The sequence below is a fragment of the Ailuropoda melanoleuca genome, chromosome 19, assembly GCF_002007445.2.
Source record: "Ailuropoda melanoleuca isolate Jingjing chromosome 19, ASM200744v2, whole genome shotgun sequence".
Lineage (NCBI taxonomy): Eukaryota > Metazoa > Chordata > Mammalia > Carnivora > Ursidae > Ailuropoda > Ailuropoda melanoleuca.
This window is the reverse complement of record NC_048236.1, coordinates 33,988,006-33,995,746: the sequence shown is the minus strand read 5'-3', so window position 1 is coordinate 33,995,746 and position 7,741 is coordinate 33,988,006. Positions and strand designations below refer to the sequence as shown.

The following is a 7,741-nucleotide window of genomic DNA, read 5'->3' as shown; positions in this document are numbered from 1 at the left end:
AAAGGTCTCTTCTGCAGAAGAGGAGGAAGTGCCCTTGGCTGTGTTTCAAGGACGTTTCTCAAGACTATTTGGAGAGCTTGTTAAATTCAGATTGCTAAACCTCGACGCAGAGTTCCTAATGCAGTAGGTCCGGGGTCGAGCCTGAGAAGTTGCGTTCCTAATAAGGTCCTGACTGGTGCTGTTGCTACTCGTCTGGGATTTCACTTGGGGAATCACTGTGTTAGAGCTACTTCCAGAGGCTCAGACTAGCATTTTGAATCCATGGTTTTTGGCATGTTCACCCAAATTGACAAATTATCAATTATATCACAAAATCTAATGTAATATACTTTCCTTCCTGCTCAGAAACTTTACAATCCATACCAACTCTCCACATTTTTTATCAATGATGGTTGCCAGATTCAGAGGGAAAAATAGAAGATTCCCAGTTAAATTTGTATTCAGATCAACACGAACATTTTTTAATAAGTCCTATGCAATATTTAGGACATACCTGTGCTAAAAATTTATCTATTTACAATTCATATTTAACTCAGTAACTTGTATTTTATCTGGCAACCTGCTGCCATCAGAAATTTGCAAGAACTTGCGCTGCTTTTAGCATGTATATTTTTTCCGCTTGGGTCAGACTTTGTACTGGTCTCCCTAGGGCATGCAGGGATTGCTGTCTTCTCAATCTCATTCTAGGTATTGAGGCAGTTGGCAAGGGGAAAGGGGTAAGAAATAGATGGATTGGACATGAGAAAAGTTTTCATTCCCTTGTGAAAGTGGCTTAATTACAGAATCGCCCAGCAAGGCAGGACCAGCCTCTTCAGACTGAGAAGGAAAAGCTTTTTGTAGCAAGAGTAGCTCCCTTCGGTTTGAATCTACCCATGCAGTCTCCTTTCTAGTTTTTCTTCTCAATAAACATCCTAACTTTCACAAAGGAGACCGTGGTGAGGCTGGAAATTTAACTTAACCACATACGTTGTAATTCAGCAACTTAGAAGATTAGACTCTCTGACTTTCAGCGATGACAGCTCTATGTCTGCAAGAGATAAGGTTATTTAAGGGCAGTTTTGGAGTACCACCGTCCGACTGGTATCTCGAGCCAATAATTTAAAATCCCGTGTTGTCATTTTCCTTTGGAGTCAGGAGCAGCCACCCAGTGTACGATCTAGTTGCCTTATTCCCGTCATGGTGGTCTCTCCCAGCAGCTGCCTGATCCGGTAAGCTTCATTTTAGCTGCTCATTTCAGAAAACTAGGCGATCATTTAAGTAATCAGTTTGCTTCTGTATAGTCCAGGCTATGAGAACCCCAATTTTCCAAGAGTTGCGGGTAGTGGACACTGCCTTCAGATCCTGCCAGTTACATAGCTAATTCTAGATTCCCGTCTTTGACATTTTTGAGGGTCTGATTTCTACAGCCATTTCAGATACCAAATACTGTGTCTATTCAAGAAACAGAAACCACTCTCCACACTCTAACTAGAAAGGGATCTAAAGTAGGGAGTTGGGTGCTTAAGTAATTACCAGAAGCCTGCAGGGAGTGGTTCCTGAATGACTTACAGAATAATAGATTCTCACACACCAGCAAAGTGTCTACTTTTGAGGCCACCACTTTACAGTATACTAAAAATAGGAAGCTGCTGCTGCCACCACGTCGGCTGCCTTGCAGCCCTAGTCAGCTAGAAACCAGACACCTGAAGCTATAATCCAGGAAGTAGGGAGTCACATCAAATGGGTGTGACTACAACCAGTACTCCTCAAAACCCACGAAGCCGGAGGGTGGACGGTGGAATGCTGCCGAAGGATAATCTTCTACTCCTGGGGACTTCCTTGTCACAGAAATAGCCAAAAACGTACAGGAAGATGGCTTCTTCCTCAGTTTTATTTTCCAGATCTCTCACAGGTCCGTCTAATTTACAGAACTGAATTTGTGTCCGACATCCTGGCTTCTCATGAGTTTAGAAAGGGAGAGAATGGGGGTTGCGTAAGGCAATCAGACACACTGCTCTTAGAGATTTTGCGTTATTGGGGAAAGATACCTGTTCTTAACATGTAATTCAACAGTGTATTACCTTATTTCAAGTGGGAATGTTTATCAGTAAACCAAATAACAGGTCTTCCCGTTCCCTTTTGTGTGCATATCTTACTCTTCCTTACCACTCACAAATGTGAGTTTTTGCTAAGGTTCATTTTTAGCCAGTTATTTTTCTGCTTTTTGTGTATATTTTCATTGGAAACCCTATGTTTTCCTATGGAGATGTCCTTATGCTGAGTCCCAGCTCTATTATGTCAGTTTATAACGTTTCTTCCGAGCTCCAGTTTTGCAAGTCTTATTTGTAGACACTTAAATTTAGATTTTTAAAATTTTTTTAAAAAGTATTTAAAATTCAGNCATCCACTGGATCTAATTTTCTTTTATCATGTAATCCCCCAAAAGCTTCCACTCAAGTTGGTAGAACATAGAGTGAAGTCCCCAGAAAGTAGCATCGGTTTGGATTTCGTGTTCCTGAAAAGTCTGGGCATGTCCCCTTTCCCTGGCCGAGTCACCCTGATAAAGGTCTCTTCTGCAGAAGAGGAGGAAGTGCCCTTGGCTGTGTTTCAAGGACGTTTCTCAAGACTATTTGGAGAGCTTGTTAAATTCAGATTGCTAAACCTCGACGCAGAGTTCCTAATGCAGCAGGTCCGGGGTCGAGCCTGAGAAGTTGCGTTCCTAATAAGGTCCTGACTGGTGCTGTTGCTACTCGTCTGGGATTTCACTTGGGGAATCACTGTGTTAGAGCTACTTCCAGAGGCTCAGACTAGCATTTTGAATCCATGTTTTTTGGCATGTTCACCCAAATTGACAAATTATCAATTATATCACAAAATCTGATGTAATATACTTTCCTTCCTGTTCAGAAACTTTACAATCCATACCAACTCTCCACATTTTTTATCAATGATGGTTGCCAGATTCAGAGGGAAAAATAGAAGATTCCCAGTTAAATTTGTATTCAGATCAACACGAACATTTTTTAATAAGTCCTATGCAATATTTAGGACATACCTGTGCTAAAAATTTATCTATTTACAATTCATATTTAACTCAGTAACTTGTATTTTATCTGGCAACCTGCTGCCATCAGAAATTTGCAAGAACTTGCGCTGCTTTTAGCATGTATATTTTTTCCGCTTGGGTCAGACTTTGTACTGGTCTCCCTAGGGCATGCAGGGATTGCTGTCTTCTCAATCTCATTCTAGGTATTGAGGCAGTTGGCAAGGGGAAAGGGGTAAGAAATAGATGGATTGGACATGAGAAAAGTTTTCATTCCCTTGTGAAAGTGGCTTAATTACAGAATCGCCCAGCAAGGCAGGACCAGCCTCTTCAGACTGAGAAGGAAAAGCTTTTTGTAGCAAGAGTAGCTCCCTTCGGTTTGAATCTACCCATGCAGTCCCCTTTCTAGTTTTTCTTCTCAATAAACATCCTAACTTTCACAAAGGAGACCGTGGTGAGGCTGGAAATTTAACTTAACCACATACGTTGTAATTCAGCAACTTAGAAGATTAGACTCTCTGACTTTCAGCGATGACAGCTCTATGTCTGCAAGAGATAAGGTTATTTAAGGGCAGTTTTGGAGTACCACCGTCCGACTGGTATCTCGAGCCAATAATTTAAAATCCCGTGTTGTCATTTTCCTTTGGAGTCAGGAGCAGCCACCCAGTGTACGATCTAGTTGCCTTATTCCCGTCATGGTGGTCTCTCCCAGCAGCTGCCTGATCCGGTAAGCTTCATTTTAGCTGCTCATTTCAGAAAACTAGGCGATCATTTAAGTAATCAGTTTGCTTCTGTATAGTCCAGGCTATGAGAACCCCAATTTTCCAAGAGTTGCGGGTAGTGGACACTGCCTTCAGATCCTGCCAGTTACATAGCTAATTCTAGATTCCCGTCTTTGACATTTTTGAGGGTCTGATTTCTACAGCCATTTCAGATACCAAATACTGTGTCTATTCAAGAAACAGAAACCACTCTCCACACTCTAACTAGAAAGGGATCTAAAGTAGGGAGTTGGGTGCTTAAGTAATTACCAGAAGCCTGCAGGGAGTGGTTCCTGAATGACTTACAGAATAATAGATTCTCACACACCAGCAAAGTGTCTACTTTTGAGGCCACCACTTTACAGTATACTAAAAATAGGAAGCTGCTGCTGCCACCACGTCGGCTGCCTTGCAGCCCTAGTCAGCTAGAAACCAGACACCTGAAGCTATAATCCAGGAAGTAGGGAGTCACATCAAATGGGTGTGACTACAACCAGTACTCCTCAAAACCCACGAAGCCGGAGGGTGGACGGTGGAATGCTGCCGAAGGATAATCTTCTACTCCTGGGGACTTCCTTGTCACAGAAATAGCCAAAAACGTACAGGAAGATGGCTTCTTCCTCAGTTTTATTTTCCAGATCTCTCACAGGTCCGTCTAATTTACAGAACTGAATTTGTGTCCGACATCCTGGCTTCTCATGAGTTTAGAAAGGGAGAGAATGGGGGTTGCGCAAGGCAATCAGACACACTGCTCTTAGAGATTTTGCATTATTGGGGAAAGATACCTGTTCTTAACATGTAATTCAACAGTGTATTACCTTATTTCAAGTGGGAATGTTTATCAGTAAACCAAATAACAGGTCTTCCCGTTCCCTTTTGTGTGCATATCTTACTCTTCCTTACCACTCACAAATGTGAGTTTTTGCTAAGGTTCATTTTTAGCCAGTTATTTTTCTGCTTTTTGTGTATATTTTCATTGGAAACCCTATGTTTTCCTATGGAGATGTCCTTATGCTGAGTCCCAGCTCTATTATGTCAGTTTATAACGTTTCTTCCGAGCTCCAGTTTTGCAAGTCTTATTTGTAGACACTTAAATTTAGATTTTTAAAATTTTTTTAAAAAGTATTTAAAATTCAGCGATCTCCAAAACTGAACTCCTGAATTTTCCTTTCTTACTCTCATTTCTGTTGATATATAATTAGTCTTCTAAGCCTAAAGCCTCAGTTATCTTTGAATTGCTCATCTTAACTCCATAGCTGTCAGAATGAAGGTCTGCTGATACCTTCTCACGCCCTCTCACTAGTGTACCCTTGTTTCCTACATCTGCTTCCAGAACATCGGACTTACTGCCTTTAAAATTCATTTAGCATTTAAACACATTAAGCCGTGTGTTTCTCCTCTGTGTCTTGAACATCTATTTAAATGCTGCTCTGTTTTACTTTCTCTTTATGTTGCCTTCAGAGATAAGATTGTAGTAAGAATGCATTTTCTCTGTATTTTAAAATAATAACCATGCAATATATATTTTTATTTCATCTCACTTGAAAAGGATAGTCTATTGGCTAACAGTAGGAGCAGAAAAGGAGAGTTGTATCTTTGTATTAAAGACCTGACTTCAAAAGTGGTAGAGGCAGGCATTCTTGCCTGATCACATTCTCCTGTTGAGTGGCCTTCATTCAGCATGCTTGTCAAATTGCTCTTGTGAAAGTAACGCTCTAGAAGATAGGTACGCTTACTATCCTAAGTGTTTTGAGACAGGTGTTTTTGTTTGTTTGTTTGCTTACCAAATAGTGCTAGAAATTAACTTTATGAATACATTTTGCGTTAGTTTTAATCAAGGACTTCATGAGCAGTTTTCTGCATCTAATGTTGGAGTCAATGTTGGTGCCGCAAATCTTTGCAAACATTTTATCGCTATAATGAAACTGATGTGCGAGTGAGAAGATGCTTTCTTCTGATTTACGGGTGTTAGTTACAGTCCCCATGCAAAGCCTCGGTTTATTTCGCAGGAATGAGATTCCTCTTCATCTAGTTCTTTTCCTTAGGACAGTTGTTCTTTGAAAATTAATACTAATATGACAAGGGAATTTATCAACACATTATAAAGATTCATGTTACAAAGGCCAAATACCCATCCCCTCTGTTAAAAGTATGACTTGCCCTACCCTATTCTCTAACGGGACAAGGGCACCTCACGGCTCCCCCTTACATCAGTGCATGTTGCTTTCTGTGTCCTTAACCACTGTTACAGAAACAGTTAAGCAATTATAACCTAAAGCCATAAAAATTTTATTACTTTTGTTCTTGAATCCTAAATTACCATGAAATATATGAACAATTTAAAAAGCTTCCAGAGGAGACAGAGAAAAATTGCTTAAGATTCTGATGCATTGGTTCTAAAAGGAAATTGAGATTATTCAGTTGATTTCTCTTTTTGTGTTATTGCTGAAGGTCTGATGCAAAGAAATAAACTTGGATTATAGTAAAGAAAAGTAATGTAGATATTTGGAACAACTTATTTATGTGAATATTGTTTAAAAAGAAAGAATTATATTTTACCAGAATAAGTCCTTTTTTCCCAAAAGTTTAAACTAAAAAAGATTTGTTCCTTTATAGCACCAAGATTCTATCTGTAGCATTAGAAAACAGAGCAGATAAAGATTTGATTTGGCCATTTTTTAAAATTGAAGTGTAGTTGACATACAATGTTCCATTAGTTTCAGATGTATCAACATATTGATCTGACAATTCCATACATCATCACTCCGTGCTCACCACCTGTCACCACACAATGTTATTACAGTGTTATTGACTGTGTTCTCTGTGCTGTACTTTTCATCTCTGTGACTTATTTATTTTATAACTGGAAGGTCATACTTCTTAATTCCCTTCATCTATTTCACCCATCCCCCACCCCTCCCCTCTTCCAACCACCAGTTTGTTCTCTGAATTTAGGAGTCTGTTTATTTTTGTTTGTTTTACTTTTTCAATTCTACGTCTAAGTGAAATCATATGGTATTTGTCTTTCTGACTTGCTTCACTTAGCATAATACCTTCTAGGTTAGATTTGGCCATTTTTTAAAAGACTCACTTCCCTCTCAGATCTTAAGTGGAAAACAGTATGTGTTTGTTTTCTTGATCTTTTTGCTTCCCTTGAATGCCCTACAGGGGAGGTCCGTGTTAAATGTAAAATTACCGGGACTGTCAACAGAAGGTAATGAGTAGCTACCCTCAATAATTAGTTCTTTGTGTAATTATATATTATTAAACCTTTCTTGAGAAAATTAAAAATACTTTTAAGGTAGTAAAATTACATGCTGAATGATATTAAGAACTTTAACGTATGAAAGAATATAAAAAATAGCATGTTTTTCACCATTTGAAAGTATAAAATAATGAAGAATACTAAATCATCTTCAGTTATAATCCACAGTTGCCTGGAACCTTTTGTAGATCCCGGCCTTCTCTGTCTCCATCTTCCATGTCAATAATTATTGACTGAATGAACTGATAAATGACCTGCTGGCAAAAATACTGTTAAAGTGCCGGTTTTCTTCCAAACACATATGGAGAAAATACACTTGTGTAATGTAATTACAATGGAGCTATAGCACCCTAGTGATTGTGAATTCCAGTCTTGGGAGTGCAAGAGAGAGCAGCAAAGGGATCCTCTGTTTTTCTGTCTGGGAAGCTGAAGGTTGAGAAAGCCGATACAGTTAAGGGCTAGAAAGCCATGATGAGTTTGGTAAACCAAATATTTTTCACGAAACTCCACTGCTTTATAACTAAGAGACATGTTTGAAAGAAATCATTTATGGCCAACAAAAGTACAATTTATACAGGGTGTAAACAATGGAAAGAATTATTTAACTTGGAGAGATTTATTGCTTTATGATATATAGCTTACTGGTTTATGGTGAGCTAGTAAGAAAATAATGATGCTTAAAATGCAATCATA

General features: G+C 39.1%; 1 protein-coding gene across 13 annotated transcripts in view; it reads left to right on the top strand.

The window, feature by feature from the left end:
• SNAP91 (synaptosome associated protein 91) overlaps positions 1-7,741 on the top strand; it is a 142,409-nt gene that overhangs the window by 56,944 nt on the left and 77,724 nt on the right. The gene's annotated exons all lie outside the window — the stretch shown is intronic.